We start from the raw sequence: 26,507 nt of genomic DNA, 5'->3' as shown, positions 1-26,507 counted from the left end.
ACCCAGAAGTTGAAGGGGGCAGACCCGTCATTCAGTATGTGTAGGCATATGCACACATACTGCTCCACCATGTTGGTGAAAAGCTGCCTGCTGCTAAGACGCTCCAGATCAGCTGGTGGTGCTGGTTGTTGTGGCGTGCTTCCACTGTGCCACCAGCAGCACGTCTACCAGCGTGTGCTTGTACTCGCACATCTTACGATCACGCTCCAGTGACGGAATTAAGGACGGTACGTTGTCCTTGTAACAGGGATCCAGCAGTGTGGCCACCCAGTAATCAGCACAAGTTAGAATGTGGGCAACTCTGCGGTCGTTGCGGAGACACTGCAGCATGTAATCTCTCATGTGTGCCAGGCTGCCCAGAGGCAATGAAAAGCTGTCCTCTGTGGGAAGTGTATCTTCTGTATCCCCCCAGCCATGCACCAGTGATAGCCATGAGCTAGTCTGGGTGCCACCCTGCTGTGAACAAGGTTCCTCCTCCTCCATCTCCTCCTCGGCATCCTCCAGAACTGTGTCCTCGCTGGACAATTGTGTACCTGGCGTTTGCAGGAACCCACCCTCGGAGCCACTTGTGAATGACTGGCCGGAAACCCTATGAAATGATCCCTCTTCCTCCTCCTCCTTCTCCTCCTCCTGTGCCACATCCTCTTCCATCATCGCCAGCAGCGTTTTTTCAAGAAGGCATAGAAGTGGGATGGTAACGCTGAGAACGGCGTTATCGGCACTGGCCATGTTGGTGGAGTACTCGAAACAGCGCAACAAGGAAAAGAAGTCTCGCAGGGAGGCCCAGTCGTTGGTGGTGAAGTGGTGCTGTTCCGCAGAGCGACTCACCCGTGCGTGCTGCAGCTGAAACGCCACTATCGCCTGCTGCTGCTCGCACAGTCTGGCCATCATGTGCAAGGTGGAGTTCCACCTTGTGGGCACGTCGCATATAAGGCAGTGAGCGGAAAGGCCGAAGTTACGCTGCAGCGCTGACAGGCGAGCAGCAGCAGGGTGAGAACGCCGAAAGCGCGTACAGACTGCCTACACTTTATGCAGCAGCTCTGAGATCTTGGGGTAATTTTTAAGGAACCTCTGTACCACCAAATTCAGCACATGCACCAGGCAAGGTATGTGCGTTAAACCGGCTAGTCCCAGAGCTGCTACGAGAGTTCTCCCATTATCGCACACCACCAGGCCGGGCTTCAGGCTCACTGGCACCAATCACTCATTGGTCTATTGTTCAACACCCGCCCACAGCTCCTGCGTGGTGTGGGGTTTGTCACCCAAACAGATAAGTTTTAAAACTGCCTGCTGTTGTTTACCCCTGGCTGTGCTAAAGTTGGTGGTGAAGGTGTTACGCTGACCTGATAAGGAGCCGGTAGAGGATGAGGAAGCGGAGTAGGAGGAGGAAGCAACAGGAGGCAACCTGAAACGCCCTGCAATCCTCGGTGGTGGAAGGACATGCGGCAAACTGCTATTCGCCTCAGGCCCAGCCGCCTCTGCATTTACCCAGTGTGCTGTTAAAACTCTCTGTCTCTACCAGACGGAATGACAGCATTTCAAAGGCGAGTAATTTTGAAATGCTGGCATTCAGGGCCAGGGATCGCGGGTGGGTAGGGGGGTACTTCCTCTTCCGCTCCAGTGTTTGGGAGATCGAGAGCTGAACACTTCCATGGGACATTGTGGAGATGCTTGGTGACCCAGATAGTGGTGTTGCTGGCAGATCCTCTGTTTGCGGGGTGGCAGGTGGCACTGTCACTCCAGAGGTGGTTGAAGAGGTCGAGACTGCAGCAGAAGAGGAAGCAGTAGGAGCCAGAGACCTTTCTTGGCTTTTGAGGTGTCTACTCCACTTCAGCTCGTGCTTTGCACTTAGATGCCTGGTCATGCAGATTGTGCTCAGGTTGAGAACGTTTATGCCTCGCTTCAGGCTCTGATTGCACAGCGTTCAAACCACTTGTGTCTTGTCATCAGCACATTGTCTGAAGAACTGCCATGCCAGGGATCTCTTTGGAGCTGGCTTTGGTGTGCTCGGTCCCTTGCTGCAGTGGGCAGTAGCAGGCGTACTGTCTAGGGGACGGCCGCTTCGCTTTTGCACCCTGCTCCCTCTTCTGCTGTGCTGGTGGCTCTGTGCGACCACCGCCTCTTCCTCTGAACTACACAGGTCACTCGCATTACCTTGATTCCATGTGGGGTCGAGGACCTCATTGTCCTCCACATCATCTTCCACCCAGTCTTCACCCCTGCCCTCCTTGTCGGTCTGCACACTTTCGAAAGCCCCAGCAGTTGGCACCAGTGTTTCGTCATCATCCGAGATGTGCTGCAATGGTCCTCCCATGTACTCATCTTGAAACATGAGTTGTTGGGTATCAGTGCTCTCAATCACTTCCACTTCTGGGGCAGGGATAGGTGGATGACCCTGGGATACCCTGCTACCAGAGTCATCAAAAAGCAGAAAAGACTGCTGCATGACTTGGGGCTCACACTGCTTGGCTGATTTGCAAGGGGGTGAGGTGAAAGACTGATGGACATCGGCTGCAGGTGCCAACTCTGATCTTTCAGCAGGAGACTGGGTGGGAGACAATGTGAAGGAACTGGAGGCACTGTCAGCAACCCAATCTACTATCGCCTGTACTTGTTCTGGCCACACCATTCATAGAGCCTGTAACGGACCGTTTCAGCAGACAAGGGGTTAAAATTCGTTTAGGCGATATGCCCCTTTCCGAGATGCAGGCACAGCTACTGCAGAACACCAACCTCCCGAACTGGATACAAAATAGCACTCCAAACTGGAACCTCGCAAATAGCTGTCAGCAGACGAACAGGAAAAGCATTCAGTCAGCTTACACTCCTGGCAATCAGTCTCCAACAGCATACAGGGAATCCCCCCAATAACGAGACAAGGCTCCGTCTTGAGGGTCAAACAGTGGTCTGTGAGCTAAAATGGCCGCTATCTATTGTTCTCACCATGTGCTTCATCCAAGCAAGTAAGGCAATTGATGCAATCCAGGGACAGAGGGCTCCGTCCCAAGTGCCTTAAGACCCAATAACTTAAGGGACCATAATCCCAGGGCAGGAGGCTGGTAAACAGCCCCCTCCAAAACACAGTGGCGAGGTTGGTTTCGCCACACATCTCCCCCCCCCAGGGAAGACTAACCAGATACCTGACCTCACGCCGGTCGGTACCTGAGTTAGTCTGGCAGCCCACCCACAACCCAATACTGGACCTGTTGAATTTAGTAGCCTGTCTCTGTCCAGTGAATCCACCAAGATTATATTTGTAGCTGGTACTCCCGGTCTCTGAGTTGCTCCCTGGCTTGGAGTGGAGGTTGCTTTGTGGGCAGGGATCAGCGGTACTCTGCCCTGGTGCCAGCGTTACCACGGAAGAAGCCTGGTTGGAGTCTGGTTGTTGGAGGGGGAAACCGACTGTCTCCCCTTTGGCTAAACAGCCCTGTTGCTGGGGGACAGGACCGACTGTCCCTACCCCCTGTGCTGTAAGTGCAGAGACCATGGTCCCATCTGCACTGTTGTGGGGCTTACTGTCTCCCCCTGGTGCGTTAAGCTGCCGCTGGGAAGAGGGGGTAACGTGCTCCTCTCCCATACATACTTCCAGCCGCTGGGGAGGGCGACCGACCGCCTCTGCTCCCAATACAGTGTCCTGCTGCTGGGGAAAGGAGACTGGGCTCTCTATTCCCTGTAGGACACTCTGCCGCTGGGGGACAGGACCGACTGTCTCTGCCCCCTGTAACTCCGTCTGCCACTGGGGAATAGAGACTCGGCTCCCAATTCCCAAAAAATCATGCTGCTGCTGGGGGGCAGGAACAACTACCTCTGCCCCCTGTAACTCAGCCTGCCGCTGGGGAGGGAGGCCGCTGCTCTCCTCTCCCTGCACTTCACACTGCCGCTGGGGAATGAAGACTGGGCTCCCACTGTCCCGCAACCATAACTTCCGATGGAGGTCCACCCAACGTGGCAGCTGACCGTCACCTTCTGCCCGGTATAGTAGGGTCTTAGACACTAGACTCCTCACGAACTTCACGTATTTCTCAGCTGGATTGGGTCCAAAGAAGTTCAGCCGCAACCACATCATACGGTCAAATTCCTCCACAGAGTATCTGTACTCCACTGCTGGTTCCATCCTGGTGCTTTTAGGGTCACTGTACTGAGACATGCGTTGCCCTTAAGTTGTAAAATCCAAAGAAATGGTGTCTCCTGTAGCTGTCCTTCTGGCTGTTGGAACGATCCCGCTGCTTGCCACCAATGTAACGGCACCGTTTCAGCAGACAAGGGGTTAAAATCTGTTTAGGTGATATGCCCCTTTCCGAGATGCAGGCACAGCTACTGCAGAACACCAACCTCCCGAACTGGATACAAAATAGCACTCCAAACTGGAACCTCGCAAATAGCTGTCAGCAGACAAACAGGAAAAGCATTCAGTCAGCTTACACTCCTGGCAATCAGTCTCCAACAGCATACAGGGAATCCCCCCAATAACGAGACAAGGCTCCGTCTTGAGGGTCAAACAGTGGTCTGTGAGCTAAAATGGCCGCTATCTATTGTTCTCACCATGTGCTTCATCCAAGCAAGTAAGGCAATTGATGCAATCCAGGGACAGAGGGCTCCGTCCCAAGTGCCTTAAGACCCAATAACTTAAAGGACCATAATCCCAGGGCAGGAGGCTGGTAAACAGCCCCCTCCAAAACACAGTGGCGAGGTTGGTTTCGCCACAGAGCCTCATTAGGCCCAACCAAATACCGCTGCAGGTTTTGTCGCCTACTCGCACCCGAGGAAGGGGTTTCACTTGTGCGTGTAGCTGGCACAGATTGACCACGTCCTCTCCCTGCAACTGTAGCTCCACCAGCAGCACCACGACATGGGCCATGTCCCTTATTTGACGTTCTCCTCATATTTCTCAAATTTAGGATCTTGCCTTAAATGGGTGTTTTATTAATAGCAGAATAGAACGACAGTATGTAAAGGGTGTATCTCACACGTACAGATCCAGAGTAGGCCGCAATTAAAGATTTTTGCCCAAAATGGGTGTTTTATTAATAGCAGAATAGAACCACAATATGTAAAGGATGTATCTCACACGTACAGATGCAAACTAGGCCGCAATTAAAGATTTTTGCCCAAAAGGGGTGTTTTATTAATAGCAGAATAGAACCACAGTATCTAAAGTGTGTATCTCACACGTACAGATGTAGACTAGGCCGCAATTAAAGATTTTTGCCCAAAATGGGTGTTTTATTACTAGCAGACTAGAACCACAGTATGTAAAGGGTGTATTTCACACGTACAGATCTAGACTAGGCCGCAATTAAAGATTTTTGCCTAAAATGGGTGTTTTTCTAATAGCAGAATAGAACCACAGTATCTAAAGTGTGTATCTCACATGCACAGATTTAGACTAGGCCGCAATTAAAGGTTTTTGCCCAAAATGGGTGCTTTATTAATAGCAGAATAGAACCACAGTATGTAAAGGGTGTATCTCGCAAGTACAGATGCAAACTAGGCTGCAATTAAAGAATTTAGCCCAAAAGTGGTGTTTTATTAATAGCAGAATAGAACCACAGTATCTAAAGGGTGTATCTCACAATGACATATGCAGCAAAGGCTGCAAAATTAAGTTTTTTTGTCCAAAATGGCTGTTTCTCAAATAACAAAATAGAACCACAGTATGTAAAGGGTGTATCTCACATGTACAGATCCAGACTAGGTGCGAATGGGCATGTGAAAACAAAAACAAAACTTTTAAATCCCATCTTACTCTTGGTGGTGTGGGTGGGGAGTCAGAGAACTTACTTTTGTCATTTACTGGTAGTACCCGATTTCTCTTGTCTGCCGAGGTGGCTCTAGAGTCCAAAATTGTGGGAATTGAGGTGTTTATTGACAGTGGGGCGGGTGTTAACCTAGTTGATGGTCAGTTTGTCCGCTTGCATGGGTTGACAACAAGTGCATTCGAGAAAAATATTTCGCTGTTTGCAATAGACTTCGCACAACTTACTAGGAAATGTTTGTCACAGATGGTGCAGTGCATCTGTTTAAGAGTGGATGATTTTCATCAGGAATCCATTTCATGTTTTGTGCTGAAGGGTCTGCCTTCTCCATTGGTTCTGGGTTTACCATGGTTGAGCAAACATAATCCTACCATGGACTGGCAAGCGAGACAGATTCTCAATTGGTGTGATTATTGCATGGACAACTGTCTTAATACATCTCCTTCTGTCTTGACCACTAAAGCTGCTCCCTCTTTCATTTCTGATGTATTTTCTGAGAGTGGTAGCCAGGGTTTACCCTCACACCAGGAATATCATTGTCCTATCAATCTTATTCCTGGAGAGAAGTTGCCCAAATCTAGGTTATATAACCTTTCTGAACCCGAAAGAGCAGCCATGTGAGAGTATATTGCCGAGAGTTTGGCTAAGGGACATATTAGAACTTCCAAGTCTCCAGTGGCATCAGGGTTTTTCTTTGTAAAGAAGAAAGACGGAACTCTTAGGCCATGTATAGACTTCTGTGAGCTCAATCGGATTGCGGTGCGTCATCCGTACCCCCTTCCTTTGATTCCTGACTTGTTGAACCAGATTGTTGGTGCCAATGTGTTCTCCAAGTTGGACCTAAGGGGGCATATAATCTGGTCAGGATTAAGGAAGGGGATAAATGGAAAACGGCGTTTAATACCCCAGAGCGTCATTTCGAGAGTCTGGTCATGCCGTTTGGGTTAACTAATGCTCCTGTGGTTTTCAAGCATTTTGTTAATGATATCTTTCATCATCTGGTGGGGAGGTTTGTTGTTATGTATCTAGATGTAATACTAATTTATTCTCTATAGATATGGAGACTCATCAGGATCACTTGAGACAGGTGTTACAGAGCCTAAGAGAGAATAAATTGTATGCTAAGATGGAGAAGTGTGTATTTGAAGTTCAGGAAGTGCAATTCCTGGGTTACCTACCTCATCTTCAGGTTTTTGTATGGATTCAGAGAAGGTCAGTGCTGTGTTGGACTGGGATCGACCCGAAAATCTGAAAGCGCTTATGCGGTTTTTGGGGTTCACCAACTACTACTGTGGATTCATTTTGAACTACTTGACTGTTGGTAAACCTTTAACAGACATGACTAGGAAAGGTTCGGATGTCTCAGTCTAGTCTGATGAGGCATTACAAGCTTTTTCTGCGGTGAAGGAATGTTTTGCTTCTGCTCCTATACTGGTGCAACCTGATGTGTCACAGCCATTCATTGTGGAAGTTGACGCATCCGAGGAAGGGGTAGGAGCAGTCTTGTCGCAGGGTCCTTTACCTAGTAAATGGTGCCCATGTGCATTCTTCTCTAAGAAACTCTCGGCTGCAGAAAGGAATTATGACGTGGGTGATAGAGAGTCGCTGGCCATTAAGTTAGCTTTTGAGGAGTGGTGTCATTGGTTGGAAGGAGTAATTCATCCTCTTTCTGTGCTTACTGATCACAAAAATCTGGCTTACCTGGACTGAACCTGAGGCAGGCCAGATGGTCGTTGTTTTTACCAGATTTAATTTCATCGTCACCTATCGCCCTGGGGTTAAGAACGTCAAGGCTGATGCTTTGTCATGTAGCTTTCCTAGGAGGGGGGGGTGATTTGGAAGATCCTGATCCGATATTGTCTGAACGATTGTCTGAATTTAGATATTGTCCAAATTCTGGAAGGCGTTCTATACTCGTCTGGGGTTACAATTGTCCTTCTCTTCAGCCTTTCATCCTCAGTCGAATGGACTAATCAGAATCTGGAGACTTATTTGAGATATTTTGTCTCGGAGAACCAGGAGGAGTGGCCTTCATTTTCGTCTTTAGCCGAGTTTGCCATAAATAACCATAGACAGGAGTCCGTTTTTTGGGGCATATGGGTTCCACCCACAATTTAGCACATTTTCTGGTACAGAGACTTCTGGTATACCTGAAGAGTAGGGATGAGCGAACTCGAACTGTATAGTTTAGTAAAAGTCCGGGTTCGGGTTCGGTGTTCGTCGCTTTCTTGGCGCTTTTGTGACGCTTTCTTGGCGCTTTTTGAAAGGCTGCAAAGCAGCCAATCAACAAGCGTCATACTACTTGCCCCAAGAGGCCGTCACAGCCATGCCTAATATTGGCATGGCTGTGATTGGCCAGAGCACCATGTGACCCAGCCTCTATTTAAGCTGGAGTCACATAGCGCCGCCCGTCACTCTGCTCTGATTAGCGTAGGGAGAGGTTGCGGATGCGACAGTAGGGCGAGATTAGGCAGATTAACTCCTCCAAAGGACTTCACTTGATTAATCGATCGATCTGCAGCTGTGCATCATTGAGCTGCTGAAATTCAAATGCTCACTCACTGTTTTTAGGCTGCCCAGACCGTTTGTCAGTCACTTTTTTCTGGGGTGATCGGCGGCCATTTTGTGTCTTGTGCGGTGCTGCGACCAAGTGCATCCAAGCTGCGACCAAGTGCATTTAACCCTCAATGGTGTGGTTGTTTTTTGGCTAAAGCCTACATCAGGGTGAAGCTGTCACACCAAGTGCATTTAACCAGCAATAGTCTGTTCATTTTTTGGCCATATACTAAATCAGGGGCAAGCTGCGCCTGTCACCAAGTGCATTTAACCCTCAATGGTGTGGTTGTTTTTTGGCTAAAGCCTACATCAGGGTGAAGCTGTCACACCAAGTGCATTTAACCAGCAATAGTCTGTTTATTTTTTGGCCATATACTACATCAGGGGCAAGCTGCGCCCGTCACCAAGTGCATTTAACCCTCAGTAGTGTGGTTGGTCAAGCTGTGACACCAAGTGCATTTAACCAGCAATAGTCTGTTCATTTTTTGGCCATATACTACATCAGGGGCAAGCTGCGCCCGTCACCAAGTGCATTTAACCCTCAGTAGTGTGGTTGGTCAAGCTATCACACCAAGTGCATTTAACCAGCAATAGTCTGTTCATTTTTTGGCCATATACTAAATCAGGGGCAAGCTGCGCCCGTCACCAAGTGCATTTACCCAGCAATAGTCTGTTCATTTTTTGGCCATATACTACATCAGGGGCAAGCTGCGCCCGTCACCAAGTGCATTTAACCCTCAGTAGTGTGGTTGGTCAAGCTATCTCACCAAGTGCATTTAACCAGCAATAGTCTGTTCATTTTTTGGCCATATACTAAATCAGGGGCAAGCTGCGCCCGTCACCAAGTGCATTTAACCAGCAATAGTCTGTTCATTTTTTGGCCATATACTACATCAGGGGCAAGCTGCGCCCGTCACCAAGTGCATTTAACCCTCAGTAGTGTGGTTCGTCAAGCTGTGACACCAAGTGCATTTAACCAGCAATAGTCTGTTCATTTTTTGGCCATATACTACATCAGGGGCAAGCTGCGCCCGTCACCAAGTGCATTTAACCAGCAATAGTGTGGTTATTTTTTGGCCATATCCCAGTCTAATTCTGTCACTAAATCCATACCGGTCACCCAGCGCCTAAATACTAGGCCTCAAATTTATATCCCGCTAAATCTCTCGTTACCGCTGTCCTGTTGTGGCTGGGAAAGTTATTTAGTGTCCGTCAAAGCACATTTTTTGTTCTGGGTTGAAGTACAATTCCCAATTTAGCAATTTCATAATTTAGTGGTTCCTGCTATATCAGAGCTATTTGAAATCTATCCCTAAAAGGGTATATAATATTCAAGGTGCACATTGGGTCATTCAGAATAACTTCACACACACCCGCTACTGTGTATTTCCAAGTCTAATTCTGTCACTAAACCCATACCTGTCACCCAGCGCCTAAATACTAGGCCTCGAATTTATATCCTGCTAAATCTCTCGTTACCGCTGTCCTGTTGTGGCTGGGAAAGTTATTTAGTGTCCGTCAAAGCACATTTTTTGTTCTGGGTTGAAATACAATTCCCAATTTAGCAATTTCATAATTTAGTGGTTTCTGCTATATCAGAGCTATTTGAAATCTATCCCTAAAAGGGTATATAATATTCAAGGTGCACATTGGGTCATTCAGAATAACTTCACACACACCCGCTACTGTGTATTTCCAAGTCTAATTCTGTCACTAAACCCATACCTGTCACCCAGCGCCTAAATACTAGGCCTCAAATTTATATCCTGCTAAATCTCTCGTTACCGCTGTCCTGTTGTGGCTGGGAAAGTTATTTAGTGTCCGTCAAAGCACATTTTTTGTTCTGGGTTGAAGTACAATTCCCAATTTAGCAATTTCATAATTTAGTGGTTCCTGCTATATCAGAGCTATTTGAAATCTATCCCTAAAAGGGTATATAATATTCAAGGTGCACATTGGGTCATTCAGAATAACTTCACACACACCCGCTACTGTGTATTTCCAAGTCTAATTCTGTCACTAAACCCATACCTGTCACCCAGCGCCTAAATACTAGGCCTCAAATTTATATCCTGCTAAATCTCTCGTTACCGCTGTCCTGTTGTGGCTGGGAAAGTTATTTAGTGTCCGTCAAAGCACATTTTTTGTTCTGGGTTGAAGTACAATTCCCAATTTAGCAATTTCATAATTTAGTGGTTTCTGCTATATCAGAGCTATTTGAAATCTATCCCTAAAAGGGTATATAATATTCAAGGTGCACATTGGGTCATTCAGAATAACTTCACACACACCCGCTACTGTGTATTTCCAAGTCTAATTCTGTCACTAAACCCATACCTGTCACCCAGCGCCTAAATACTAGGCCTCAAATTTATATCCTGCTAAATCTCTCGTTACCGCTGTCCTGTTGTGGCTGGGAAAGTTATTTAGTGTCCGTCAAAGCACATTTTTTGTTCTGGGTTGAAGTACAATTCCCAATTTAGCAATTTCATAATTTAGTGGTTCCTGCTCTATCAGAGCTATTTGAAATCTATCCCTAAAAGGGTATATAATATTCAAGGTGCACATTGGGTCATTCAGAATAACTTCACACACACCCGCTACTGTGTATTTCCAAGTCTAATTCTGTCACTAAACCCATACCTGTCACCCAGCGCCTAAATACTAGGCCTCAAATTTATATCCTGCTAAATCTCTCGTTACCGCTGTCCTGTTGTGGCTGGGAAAGTTATTTAGTGTCCGTCAAAGCACATTTTTTGTTCTGGGTTGAAATACAATTCCCAATTTAGCAATTTAAAAATTTAGTGGTTTCTGCTGTATCAGAGCTATTTGAAATCTATCCCTAAAAGGGTATATAATATTCAAGGTGCACATAGGGTCATTCAGAATAACTTCACACACACGCTACTGTGCATTTCCAAGTCTAATTCTGTTAGTAAATCCATACCGGTCACCCAGCGCCTAAATACTAGGCCTCAAATTTATATCCCGCTGAATTTGAATACAATACATTGGGCCAAATAATATTTTTGTTGTTGTGGTGAACCATAACAATGAGAAAAACATCTAGTAAGGGACGCGGACGTGGACATGGTCGTGGTGGTGTTAGTGGACCCTCTGGTGCTGGGAGAGGACGTGGCCGTTCTGCCACATCCACACGTCCTAGTGTACCAACTACCTCAGGTCCCAGTAGCCGCCAGAATTTACAGCGATATATGGTGGGGCCCAATGCCGTTCTAAGGATGGTAAGGCCTGAGCAGGTACAGGCATTAGTCAATTGGGTGGCCGACAGTGTATCCAGCACGTTCACATTATCTCCCACCCAGTCTTCTGCAGAAAGCGCACAGATGGCGCCTGAAAACCAACCCCATCAGTCTGTCACATCACCCCCATGCATACCAGGGAAACTGTCTCAGCCTCAAGTTATGCAGCAGTCTCTTATGCTGTTTGAAGACTCCGCTGGCAGGGTTTCCCAAGGGCATCCACCTAGCCCTTCCCCAGCGGTGAAAGATATAGAATGCACTGACGCACAACCACTTATGTTTCCCGATGATGAGGACATGGGAATACCACCTCAGCATGTCTCTGATGATGACGAAACACAGGTGCCAACTGCTGCGTCTTTCTGCAGTGTGCAGACTGAACAGGAGGTCAGGGATCAAGACTGGGTGGAAGACGATGCAGGGGATGATGAGGTCCTAGACCCCACATGGAATGAAGGTCGTGCCACTGACTTTCACAGTTCGGAGGAAGAGGCAGTGGTGAGACCGAGCCAACAGCGTAGCAAAAGAGGGAGCAGTGGGCAAAAGCAGAACACCCGCCGCCAAGAGACTCCGCCTGCTACTGCCCGCCGCCATCTGGGACCGAGCACCCCAAAGGCAGCTTCAAGAAGTTCCCTGGCATGGCACTTCTTCAAACAATGTGCTGACGACAAGACCCGAGTGGTTTGCACGCTGTGCCATCAGAGCCTTAAGCGAGGCATTAACGTTCTGAACCTGAGCACAACCTGCATGACCAGGCACCTGCATGCAAAGCATGAACTGCAGTGGAGTAAACACCTTAAAACCAAGGAAGTCACTCAGGCTCCCCCTGCTACCTCTTCTGCTGCTGCCGCCTCGGCCTCTTCTGCTGCTGCCGCCTCGGCCTCTTCCTCCGCCTCTGGAGGAACGTTGGCACCTGCCGCCCAGCAAACAGGGGATGTACCACCAACACCACCACCACCACCTCCGTCACCAAGCGTCTCAACCATGTCACACGGCAGCGTTCAGCTCTCCATCTCACAAACATTTGAGAGAAAGCGTAAATTCCCACCTAGCCACCCTCGATCCCTGGCCCTGAATGCCAGCATTTCTAAACTACTGGCCTATGAAATGCTGTCATTTAGGCTGGTGGACACAGACAGCTTCAAACAGCTCATGTCGCTTGCTGTCCCACAGTATGTTGTTCCCAGCCGCCACTACTTCTCCAAGAGAGCCGTGCCTTCCCTGCACAACCAAGTATCCGATAAAATCAAGTGTGCACTGCGCAACGCCATCTGTGGCAAGGTCCACCTAACCACAGATACGTGGACCAGTAAGCACGGCCAGGGACGCTATATCTCCCTAACTGCACACTGGGTAAATGTAGTGGCAGCTGGGCCCCAGGCGGAGAGCTGTTTGGCGCACGTCCTTCCGCCGCCAAGGATCGCAGGGCAACATTCTTTGCCTCCTGTTGCCACCTCCTCCTTCTCGGCTTCCTCCTCCTCTTCTTCCACCTGCTCATCCAGTCAGCCACACACCTTCACCACCAACTTCAGCACAGCCCGGGGTAAACGTCAGCAGGCCATTCTGAAACTCATATGTTTGGGGGACAGGCCCCACACCGCACAGGAGTTGTGGCGGGGTATAGAACAACAGACCGACGAGTGGTTGCTGCCGGTGAGCCTCAAGCCCGGCCTGGTGGTGTGCGATAATGGGCGAAATCTCATTGCAGCTCTGGGACTAGCCAATTTGACGCACATCCCTTGCTTGGCGCATGTGCTGAATTTGGTGGTGCAGAAGTTCATTCACAACTACCCCGACATGTCAGAGCTGCTGCATAAAGTGCGGGCCGTCTGTTCGCGCTTCCGGCGTTCACATCCTGCTGCTGCTCGCCTGTCTGCGCTACAGCGTAACTTCGGCCTTCCCGTTCACCGCCTCATATGCGACGTGCCCACCAGGTGGAACTCCACCTTGCACATGCTGGACAGACTGTGCGAGCAGCAGCAGGCCATAGTGGAGTTTCAGCTGCAGCACGCACGGGTCAGTCGCACTACAGAACAGCACCACTTCACCACCAATGACTGGGCCTCCATGCGAGACCTGTGTGCCCTGTTGCGCTGTTTCGAGTACTCCACCAACATGGCCAGTGGCGATGACGCCGTTATCAGCGTTACAATACCACTTCTATGTCTCCTTGAGAAAACACTTAGGGCGATGATGCAAGAGGAGGTGGCCCAGGAGGAGGAGGAGGAAGAGGGGTCATTTTTAGCACTTTCAGGCCAGTCTCTTCGAAGTGACTCAGAGGGAGGTTTTTGGCAACAGCAGAGGCCAGGTACAAATGTGGCCAGACAGGGCCCACTACTGGAGGACGAGGAGGACGAGGATGAGGAGGAGGTGGAGGAGGATGAGGATGAAGCATGGTCACAGCGGGGTGGCACCCAACACAGCTCGGGTCCATCACTGGTGCGTGGCTGGGGGGAAAGGCAGGACGATGACGATACGCCTCCCACAGAGGACAGCTTGTCCTTACCCCTGGGCAGCCTGGCACACATGAGCGACTACATGCTGCAGTGCCTGCGCAACGACAGCAGAGTTGCCCACATTTTAACCTGTGCGGACTACTGGGTTGCCACCCTGCTGGATCCACGCTACAAAGACAATGTGCCCACCTTACTTCCTGCACTGGAGCGTGATAGGAAGATGCGCGAGTACAAGCGCACGTTGGTAGACGCGCTACTGAGAGCATTCCCAAATGTCACAGGGGAACAAGTGGAAGCCCAAGGCCAAGGCAGAGGAGGAGCAAGAGGTCGCCAAGGCAGCTGTGTCAATGCCAGCTCCTTTGAGGGCAGGGTTAGCATGGCAGAGATGTGGAAAACTTTTGTCAACACGCCACAGCTAACTGCACCACCACCTGATACGCAACGTGTTAGCAGGAGGCAACATTTCACTAACATGGTGGAACAGTACGTGTGCACACCCCTCCACGTACTGACTGATGGTTCGGCCCCATTCAACTTCTGGGTCTCTAAATTGTCCACGTGGCCAGAGCTAGCCTTTTATGCCTTGGAGGTGCTGGCCTGCCCGGCGGCCAGCGTTTTGTCTGAACGTGTATTTAGCACGGCAGGGGGCGTCATTACAGACAAACGCAGCCGCCTGTCTACAGCCAATGTGGACAAGCTGACGTTCATAAAAATGAACCAGGCATGGATCCCACAGGATCTGTCCGTCCCTTGTCCAGATTAGACATTAACTACCTCCCCTTAACCATATATTATTGGACTCCAGGGCACTTCCTCATTCAATCCTATTTTTATTTTCATTTTACCATTATATTGCGAGGCTACCCAAAGTTGAATGAACCTCTCCTGTGTCTGGGTGCCGGGGCCTAAATATATGCCAATGGACTGTTCCAATGTTGGGTGACGTGAAGCCTGATTCTCTGCTATGACATGCAGAATGATTCTCTGCTGACATGAAGCCAGATTGTCTGTTACGGGACCTCTCTCCTCTGCCTGTGTGCTGGGCCTAAATATATGCCAATGGACTGTTGCAGTGGTGGCTGACGTGAAGCCTCATTCTCTGCTATGACATGCAGACTGATTCTCTGCTGACATGAAGACAGATTCTCTGTTACGGGACCTCCCTCCTCTGCCTGGGTGCTGGGCCTAAATATATGCCAATGGACTGTTGCAGTGGTGGCTGACGTGAAGCCTCATTCTCTGCTATGACATGCAGACTAATTCTCTGCTGACATGAAGACAGATTCTCTGTTACGGGACCTCTCTCCTCTGCCTGTGTGTGTGCTGGGCCTAAATATATGCCAATGGACTGTTGCAGTGGTGGCTGACGTGAAGCCTCATTCTCTGCTATGACATGCAGACTAATTCTCTGCTGACATGAAGACAGATTCTCTGTTACGGGACCTCTCTCCTCTGCCTGTGTGTGTGCTGGGCCTAAATATATGCCAATGGACTGTTGCAGTGGTGGCTGACGTGAAGCCTCATTCTCTGCTATGACATGCAGACTGATTCTCTGCTGACATGAAGCCAGATTCTCTGTTACGGGACCTCTCTCCTCTGCCTGTGTGTGTGCTGGGCCTAAATATATGCCAATGGACTGTTGCAGTGGTGGCTGACGTGAAGCCTCATTCTCTGCTATGACATGCAGACTGATTCTCTGCTGACATGAAGACAGATTCTCTGTTACGGGACCTCCCTCCTCTGCCTGGGTGCTGGGCCTAAATATATGCCAATGGACTGTTGCAGTGGTGGCTGACGTGAAGCCTCATTCTCTGCTATGACATGCAGACTAATTCTCTGCTGACATGAAGACAGATTCTCTGTTACGGGACCTCTCTCCTCTGCCTGTGTGTGTGCTGGGCCTAAATATATGCCAATGGACTGTTGCAGTGGTGGCTGACGTGAAGCCTCATTCTCTGCTATGACATGCAGACTGATTCTCTGCTGACATGAAGCCAGATTCTCTGTTACGAGACCTCCCTCCTCTGCCTGTGTGCTGGGCCTAAATATATGCCAATGGACTGTTGCAGTGGTGGCTGACGTGAAGCCTCATTCTCTGCTATGACATGCAGACTAATTCTCTGCTGACATGAAGCCAGATTCTCTGTTACGGGACCTCTCTCCTCTGCCTGTGTGTGTGCTGGGCCTAAATATATGAAAATGGACTGTTGCATTGGTGGCTGACGTGAAGCCTCATTCTCTGCTATGACATGCAGACTGATTCTCTGCTGACATGAAGACAGATTCTCTGTTACGGGACCTCCCTCCTCTGCCTGGGTGCTGGGCCTAAATATATGCCAATGGACTGTTGCAGTGGTGGCTGACGTGAAGCCTCATTCTCTGCTATGACATGCAGACTGATTCTCTGCTGACATGAAGACAGATTCTCTGTTACGGGACCTCCCTCCTCTGCCTGGGTGCTGGGCCTAAATATATGCCAATGGACTGTTGCAGTGGTGGCTGACGTGAAGCCTCATTCTCTGCTATGACATGCAGACTGATTCTCTGCTGACATGAAGACAGATTCTCTGTTACGGGACCTCTCTCCTCTGCCTGTGTGTGTGCTGGGCCTAAATATATGCCAATGGACTGTTGCAGTGGTGGCTGACGTGAAGCCTCATTCTCTGCTATGACATGCAGACTAATTCTCTGCTGACATGAAGCCAGATTCTCTGTTACGGGACCTCTCTCCTCTGCCTGTGTGTGTGCTGGGCCTAAATATATGAAAATGGACTGTTGCATTGGTGGCTGACGTGAAGCCTCATTCTCTGCTATGACATGCAGACTGATTCTCTGCTGACATGAAGCCAGATTCTCTGTTACGAGACCTCCCTCCTCTGCCTGTGTGCTGGGCCTAAATATATGCCAATGGACTGTTGCAGTGGTGGCTGACGTGAAGCCTCATTCTCTGCTATGACATGCAGACTAATTCTCTGCTGACATGAAGACAGATTCTCTGTTACGGGACCTCTCTCCTCTGCCTGTGTGTGTGCTGGGCCTAAATATATGCCAATGGACTGTTGCAGTGGTGGCTGACGTGAAGCCTCATTCTCTGCTATGACATGCAGACTGATTCTCTGCTGACATGAAGCCAGATTCTCTGTTACGGGACCTCTCTCCTCTGCCTGTGTGTGTGCTGGGCCTAAATATATGCCAATGGACTGTTGCAGTGGTGGCTGACGTGAAGCCTCATTCTCTGCTATGACATGCAGACTGATTCTCTGCTGACATGAAGACAGATTCTCTGTTACGGGACCTCCCTCCTCTGCCTGTGTGTGTGCTGGGCCTAAATATATGCCAATGGACTGTTGCAGTGGTGGCTGACGTGAAGCCTCATTCTCTGCTATGACATGCAGACTGATTCTCTGCTGACATGAAGACAGATTCTCTGTTACGGGACCTCCCTCCTCTGCCTGGGTGCTAGGCCTAAATATATGCCAATGGACTGTTGCAGTGGTGGCTGACGTGAAGCCTCATTCTCTGCTATGACATGCAGACTGATTCTCTGCTGACATGAAGCCAGATTCTCTGTTACGGGACCTCCCTCCTCTGCCTGGGTGCTGGGCCTAAATATATGCCAATGGACTGTTGCAGTGGTGGCTGACGTGAAGCCTCATTCTCTGCTATGACATGCAGACTAATTCTCTGCTGACATGAAGCCAGATTCTCTGTTACGGGACCTCTCTCCTCTGCCTGGGTGCTGGGCCTAAATTTATGAAAATGGACTCTTACAGTGGTGGGTGACGTGAAGCCAGATTCTCTGCTATGGGACCTCTCTCCAATTGATTTTGGTTAATTTTTATTTATTAAATTTTTATTTTAATTAATTTCCCTATCCACATTTGTTTGCAGGGGATTTACCTACATGTTGCTGCCTTTTGCAGCCCTCTAGCTCTTTCCTGGGCTGTTTTACAGCCTTTTTAGTGCCGAAAAGTTCGGGTCCCCATTGACTTCAATGGGGTTCGGGTTCGGGACGAAGTTCGGGTCGGGTTCGGATCCCGAACCCGAACATTTCCGGGATGTTCGGCCGAACTTCTCGAACCCGAACATCCAGGTGTTCGCTCAACTCTACTGAAGAGGAATGATTTTCCTCCCTCTACTTTGTCATCTATGGATGTAGTAGAGTTAACACTCATGCTTTATGAGACGTGTTATGTAAACTAAATACGTTAAGCAAACACCTTCAATTGCTTTTCAATGGCTTTTGTTTCAAGAAAACGCAATGAGTTAAGAAATATGAGCTAAGACCTTGAGTGCTAACCCTGCTACATCTGTATTTGGCGGACAATTCAAAATAATCTAAAAGAAATGGGCAACAAGTATAAACGTATTGCTGACAAGAGATGTATGAATGGTCCGGACCTGAGAGTGAGAGTGATTCTGTGTGGCTGTCCACAAGAAACATTACGTTGAAAGTATCTTCTTGGAAGTTGGGTCCAAGGTTTATTGGTCCATATAAGATCACTGGCATTATTAACCCGGTAGCCTTTTGTCTTGAACTTCTCAGGCTTTGAAGATTCATAATGTGTTCCATAAGTCGTTGTTGAAGAGATATATCAAACCTGTTGAACCGTCCTCCTTGCCTCCTGCTCCTATCATGGTGGACGGTAATCTGGAATTTCAGATCGCCAGGATACTGGACTCCCGAATTCTCTGTAGATCCCTCCAGTATCTCGTTCACTGGAAGGGTTACGGACTTAGGTGTAGGTGGTCATTCCAACATCTCTATTTAGTCTGGTCTCAGCCATCATGCTATATGGTTGATAGCTCCTTTCTGGTTGTGGAAGTGCTGGTGTTTGGTTCTCCACTGAGTTGCTGCTCATCCGCGTACTTCGGAGTTAAGTGTCTTTTCCTATTTCTTGTTTGTTGTGTTCTCCTGTCTTTTGGTATTAGGCCTAAGGGAGTCTCCTATTCCTTCAGCTGGGAAGGAACAGGTAATATTTTGTCCTGACACTATTTCCAGGGCCCTTTAAGGTCAGATAGGGTTCTAGGTTTCTGCATATGAACATTCCTACCATTGAGGTCTGTTCATACTGATAGTAGTCAGGACTCGGTTTAGGGATTCACTTGGTGGTGACCTTTCCCTAAGTTCCAGGCCTAGTAACTTTTCCCTTCTCTCCTGTGTTCAGTGTGGAGTTTCCCACCCACATTGCACCGTGACACAAGGTTTATAAGTATGGTTAGGCTTTTGTATAAATCCCCTATCGCCAGATTAAATCTTAATGGTATTTTGACTTACAGTTTTAGGTTGACTAGAGGTACGTGTCAAGGTTGTCCACTTTCTCTTTTATAGTTTGACATTTATATTGAGCCTCTGGCACTTAGTGTTGCGCAAGATACAAGGATCGAAGGGTTTGGAATATTGGGAATAGAGGATAGGATCTCTTTATATGCGGATGATGTGGTATTTTTTATAAATCATACCAATATAACTCTCCCCTCTCCCAAGAATTATTTGTATAGTTAACTCTTTTGGGGAAGTCTCTGGCTTAGATATTAATTAGGCAAAGACTACTCTTATGTTATTGGATAATTTCAAGCATCTGAGCGAGGGGTTATTGACGATGTTAAAAACTGATAATTCATTTGAATATCTGGGCATGATGATATCACCTAGGATCGAGGATTTTATCCAGTTTAACCTGATTCCTTTGATAATTAAATTGAGATCTAAAATCTAGTTTTGGCTTCGATTACCCCTATCTAGAGCTGACAGAATATCTTTAGTTAAGATGGTAATTCTACCCCACCTCCTTTATATTCTTAGGAACTCCCCAACAAGGATCGAGAATCGGTTTTTCAAGCTCATTGAGAGGACGATTAATGATCTACTCAGGGGGAGGAAAGCGAGTGAGGCTAAAATTATTTTAATAAGCCTTTGGAGCAGGGAAGGTTGAATCTTCCCTACTTAAAGGGCTGTTTCATAGCTGGGCAGTTATGGCTATATTGTGAATGGGAGAAAAGCGCTCTTTGTAAGACCCTGGTAGAGCGATCCGTATTTGATAATATATTTATTCCTTTGGAATGTGGGCGATTAATTAATGTTGAACAAGAATATAGAGTGACTGGAAAGTTATTTTCTAGATCTTAGACCACTATTAGAATATGGTTGGGGATAAAGGGATCTCTTTTATGCACCCCTCTTTGGTATAATTTTTACTTATGAAACTTAGCTGGGGATAAGTTTTGGCAAAAAAGTAACATTTTCTATGTTTCACAGGTGGTGAGGAATGGGGAGGTTCTGCCTTTTTTGCTCTTTAACAGAAATGGGTAATTTAAGTTGGTTTAGGTATTATTAGTCACGTTCAGCACTTTTTAATGTAAAAGAAACTTCACTTTTAGAGATAGACACTTCTTCACCTCTGAATACTGTGATTGGGAGTCTAAGCCAGAAGGACAAGATTTCCCAATTATACAAACTGTTACTTAAGGCCCTATTTAATAAGGTTGTCTCCTGGGGTCAAATGGCTTGGGGAATTGACTGTCCAATGGTTATGACACAAGATTGGGGAAATATATTTGGTTATTTAAGATTGCACAATTCGAATCACACACTGGTTCAGTTTAATATTCTACAAAGAGTTTATATCACGCTGATTTGGCTTAAAAAATGTGGTCTATGAGAGTCATTAAACTGCCCATTGTGTGATTCAAAGTAGGTGGATTTCTTGCACATGTTTTAGTTGTGTCCAGATCTAAAGGTTTATTAAGGTTCAATTTTTATCACCCATAAAATGAGGGTAACAATCCCGTTCACACCCGAGTGTTGGATATTGAGTGATTTATCCAAGGTAAACTGCCATAAGCATAAAAAGATTCTGCTGGTTAGAATTATGTTTTTGGCTAGACTTTTGATTACCTGAGTTTGGATCGGTTGATTGAGTAGGGAATGGAAAAGAAAGAAGGACAAGAATTAATTATGATTAATCATGTATTTGTTTTAATCTTATTGTTTCTTAATAATAATAAATAAATAAATAAATAAAAAGAAAGAAAAATAATTCCGGTATTGAGATCCGGGAGAGGATCTCAATACCGGAATTAAACTGATCCATTTTGCTTTTGCACATCAGGATGCATCCGTTCCGTTAGATTGAGGTTGTGTGAAATCAAAACAGAAAAAAAAAAAGGATCAAATACATTTAAAGTTAGTGGGTGACGGATCAGTTTTTAGGCTCACCATTGACTTACATTGTTATCAGTGCCGTACCCGTTTTTTTCCGTTTTTATGACCGGACACAAAACCGCAGCTGGCTATGTATGTTGCTGTCACTTTAACATTACTAATGCTCTTTTGGCATTAAAGAGCTTAAAGGGGTTGGATACAGTCATAGGAGACCCCAGAGTATCATACATGACTTTTCAGGACAATTGGGATACTTTTGATTCAGGTTGAACTTATTTGCAGTGAAGCAAATATGACAGCCAAAATGAATGCTCATCTCTGCACTATATAGGAAGTTTTTTCTTAAATTATTTAAAATCACCACTAGATGTCTCCACAATCATCAATTCATTCAATAACCTAAAAACTCTTGTTATGTAAGAAAAATAAACCGGTGGAAGATCCCAGCTTGGTGGATGCATTAACTTTTTGTTGTGTACGGTAGTTTTTTTAATACATATATCACTGAAGCCATGAAGATGGAACCCAGCACTGAGAGAAGACAAGAACAGGACAGAAGAACACAGAATCTCCTGCCCAACTCCATATCTTCCCCCTAAGTGTAGCCTCCAGCCAGATAATGTCTCCAGTCAATACCTGGACTTTCCTTCTCCTGTTCTGCATCAATTCTGTTGTTTACTCCAAGAAATGCATATGGCTCCAAGACAATCACAAGGATCTTCTAAACAAGATGCTTAACAACTTTGAGCATATGGTGAGCTCCTTGCACTTGTGTCTGCTTTTCCCCTTCACCTGCATTAATAGAGCTATAGGTGGTGCATAGGGCATAATCATGCCATGGTTCAAGACCACAGTGCTTTGGGGGCATTGTCTGCTTGCTAATGGCTCTGGACGCTTAGAGCTGAAGCTCTGCTCCTAGTACCCTACACCGGCTTCCACAGCGACTACCTGGATGGCATTTGTGACACACAGAGTTCCTCTGCAGCGCTGCTATCATGGGCAAACTACGAAAACGACAGGCGTCGAAGAAACGTACTGAATTCTTCTCCCTGGCGGCACTATGCAGCCCGGCACAATAAAGCGCGTCGACCCTGTCCTCTCCTGCAGCCTCCTCCCCGGCATCATCCTTAAGAGCCTCCTTAGGCCCTGCTGAATCTCCCCGGCTTCTACCCCCTACCGAGCCACTTACCACTGACTTCATGTGCACCATGCTGGAGCCACTCCGCTCCTCCATAAAGGAAGATATTTCCTGTGCCTTGAAAGAGTTAAGGCGCAAACTCCATAGCCTTGGAGACCGCACTGCGCATGTGGAGGGAAAAATGTCAGCGTTTGCCACCTCGCATAACACACTAATAGATGCCCATGAGGCACTAGAGGAGGAGGTGACAGTCCTAAAAGCAAAGCTGCAAGACTTAGAAGACTGCCACAGGTGAAATAATGTAAGAATAAGGGGTGTACCGTAGGCAGTTGGCCCTGAGAGATTGGGCCCCCTTCTCAAGGGACTGATCAAAGAAGCACTACCTGATGTCTCAGAAGCAGATCTCACTGTTGACCGCATCCATCGGGTTCCTAAACCTAAAAATCTGGATCTATCACTTTCCCGCAATGTAATAGCAAAGATCAACTTTTACCACATCAAGGATCAGTTCCTTAGAGCTCTGCGGCACAACCCCGCTCCATCTTTTTCCTTTGCAGGGATCACAATCTACCCTGATCTATCAGCAGCCACCATGGCTAATAGGAGTGAGTACTCTCAAATAACGAAAGTCCTACAAGACCAGCAGATTCGGTACCGATGGGGTTTCCCAGTAAAATTAATAGTGCTGCACAAAGGCACCCAACACCTCTGGAACTCCCCTCAAGAAGCGGCGCTCACTCTGCAAAAATGGGGTCTACTACCGGATTTCCAGCAGAAAAGGAATGGAGACTCCAACAAGCCAGATAAGATCTCCCCTGATTAGGAAACTGTTTGAAATTTTCCATGCACTGTCCCTATTGATTCATTAGGGTTCTGGGAAAGCGGTACGTATGAGTGATTGTCATCCGCATTTTTACTTCTTCCCTCCCTGCGGTCTGCCATAACACCTCTGCAGACCACCTCGTTAACCGCAATGGACACCGAGGTTTTATGCGGGATTCACCCGATTTTCTTTGCAAATGTTTAAGTTGCACTCGTATTCTCCTGCTCTTTGTTGTCTGTTTAAAGGCGTACTATGCTTGGAATAGTTATAGTCTTGGGGCTCTACTATTGAACACCTGTACAGCAGAAGTCAGTCTGTATTTCACACTGTATTCTATAATTAGGTTCTATGGGGCTAAAGATTGTCTCTAACAATGTGAGAGGCCTGAACTCTCCCTTCAGACGCTCTCAACTGGTCTGATATTGTAAAAGCTCGCTGTGATGTGGTTCTGGTACAGGAGTCTCACTTGATGGAGAAGGATTAGCATAGATGTGCTCACAGGCTCTTTCCTCATATGTTCTTTTCTCCCTCAGTTAAAAGGCATAGAGCTGGCACGTTTATTGGGGTCAAAGCCTCGGTAGCATTCATTCTTCATCACTCTGTATCAGATTTGCATGGGAGGTTTGTTATATTAGTATGCTCTATTAATTATGATTTTTATACCATTGCTTCAGTGTACGTGCCCAATATCAGACAGAAGGCTTTCCTCAACAAGTTTTTTAGAAAGCTCAGCAGGGTGGCGAAAGGAGCAGTAATACTAGGAGGCGATTTTAATATACCGGTAAATGTGGATATTAATTGTCACACGGCCCCGGGGGTCAAACGGGATGACTTGAGGTCCACTTTAAGCACTTACTTTGCCCTATCATGATATATGGAGGTATCATCACGGAGATGAGCGAGATTATACCTATGTCTCCCCAGCTTACTTGTCCCACTCTCGCATTGACTACTTTCTGATCAGAGCTGGAGCGCCGAAATCTCGCGATGCGCGAGCTAGCGCATGCGTAGTTCGTTCCCTGTGCTGATGCCAGCACAGGGAATGAACATGATGCCGACACTGCGCTTGCCCTAGCTCGTGCATCGCGAGATTTCAGCGCTCCAGCTCTGTGACGTCAGCCAGCAAGGAGGAGATTCGGAGGACGCGGGGCGGTGCTGGGCTCCTTTCCGCTTGACTCATCTCCGGCTACAGGACTCATATCAGGTAATTTGCATATCACTCAAAACGTTTTTTTAACACAATAAAAGCGCAGAGAGCTATGGGACCTGGGTACTGCAGAAGTGCTAATAGCCATCTAGCAGCCCATGTCCCCAGATCTATGCGCAAAATCATGGTGACAGGTTTCCTTTAAGAGTGAACAAAGAGTTGAGGAATTCAGATCCAAAATCTGTGGTTTCTTTTCATTGTGAGCCCTGAAATCTCCCCCTCGACTCTGTGGCTCTCTCACAAGGCATATATGAGGGGGATCCTGTTGCAGTCAGCTGCTCACCTCAAGAAAAGCAGGGACCAGCAGCTGACAGCGGCATTGTCTGCTCTAAATGTGGCAGATAAGTTACGCAAGCAAGTCTCAACCCCTGCTAACCTAAAAGTCTTTCAAGATGCCTGCTCTTTGGTGAAGTCGCTCCTTCTCTACAAGCACGAGAGGATGCTACGTAGACTTCGCACCACCTTTTATCATATGGGTGATAGGGCAGGTGCACTTTTGGCGCGCAGGCTGCATCGTAGAGTGGCTGAGTCGAAGATAGACAAGTTACGTCATGATAATGTCACTTATACGCACCCTCAGGAAAAAGCTAACGCATTTGCTGCATGTTATAAGCGTCTATATAACTTAGGGGAGGACGCTACTGTCCCTCAACCGACCTCTGATAATATAAAGGCTTTCTTGGACTCAGTTCACCTACCTGCACTAACTAGAGAACAGTTGGATACCCTGAACTTTCCCATAACTAGTGAAGAAATTCTTCTTGCTATTCACAACACTCCGCTGGGTAGGGCCCCTGGTCCGGGCGGTTTCATCTCTAATTATTATAGGATATTTCAGCAACAGCTGATACCTTACCTGACCTCACTATTTAATAGCTTTTTTACCTCTAGAGCCATACCCCCAGAAATGTTAGTTGCTACGGTGGTAACCATCCCAAAACCAGGCAAGATCCCTGATGAACCGTCAAATCTTCGAGCTACAGTATATCATTATTAAATGCAGATTTAAAGCTTTTTGCTTAAATTTAGGCATCACGTATTATTACTTATCTCCCATGTTTAGTAGATCCGGACCAGGTGGGCTTTGTCCCTGGGAGGCAGTGTCGAGATGGAACCAGAAGAATGATTGACCTGATTCAGCTGGTGGGCAGTTCCAGTAGCACCGCAATGTTTCTCTCCCTTGATGCTGAAAAAGCATTGGAGTGCATTGGGGGTTCCTGGAACAGATTCTAGGAATAATTTGAGTTTCACGGTCCTATATGTGAGGCGATACTAGGATTATACTCTGAGCCTTCTGCCAGAGTCTTGGCTTCTGGTTTCATCTCCGACCCGTTCCCAATAACGAATGGTACTCGTCAGGGGTGCCCCCTGTCCCCGCTCATATTTTCTCTGGTTATAGAGCCCCTAGCATCTCGTATACGCACCTGTCCTCAAATACGGGGAATTTCAGATGGCATATCCACGCATGTCATAGGTCCTTATGCTGATGACATAATCCTGACTATAACAGATACAGAATGCTCGTTAGCTGCTTTGTCAAACATCCTCAGGTTATACTCACAATGCTCTTACTACAAACTAAATGAGAGGAAAACCAATGTTTTGGATTTCCATGTTAATGACGTGACCAAATCTGACCTACAATTGCGATATCCCTTTCAGTGGCTGCTACTTCCATTACTTATCTAGGAGTGGAGCTGGCACACTGTGTTCCCAAAACTCTCTCCATCAATTTGTCCAACTTGAGGGCTGATCTCAAGAAGGATTACACGAAAATGTCCCAAGTCCACTTATCGTGGATCGCTAGAATAAACGCTGCTAAGATGCTATCCCTTCCCAAAATATTGTATTGTTTCAGGTGCTTACCAGTACTGGTCCCCAAAGCCCAGATTGCACAGCTCCAGCGTGACCTTATGGCATTTATTTGGGACGGTAAAAAACCCAGAATATCTAAAGACCCCTCTATTAGAAGTGGAGGACTAGGGGTACCTGACTTATACAAATATTACCTGGCAAACCTGGCGGATCAGGCATTTGACTCTTGGTCCCCAGCTGCTCCCCAAAAATGGCATGAGATAGAAGAATCCTTTGTAAAGTCCCGCTCCTTGAGAGCTCTGCTTGCAGCCTGTAGCCTGAAAGCTGT

Source organism: Bufo gargarizans, chromosome 6 (assembly GCF_014858855.1).
Source record: "Bufo gargarizans isolate SCDJY-AF-19 chromosome 6, ASM1485885v1, whole genome shotgun sequence".
Taxonomy (NCBI): Eukaryota; Metazoa; Chordata; class Amphibia; order Anura; family Bufonidae; genus Bufo; species Bufo gargarizans.
Note: the sequence above shows the minus strand (reverse complement) of the source record.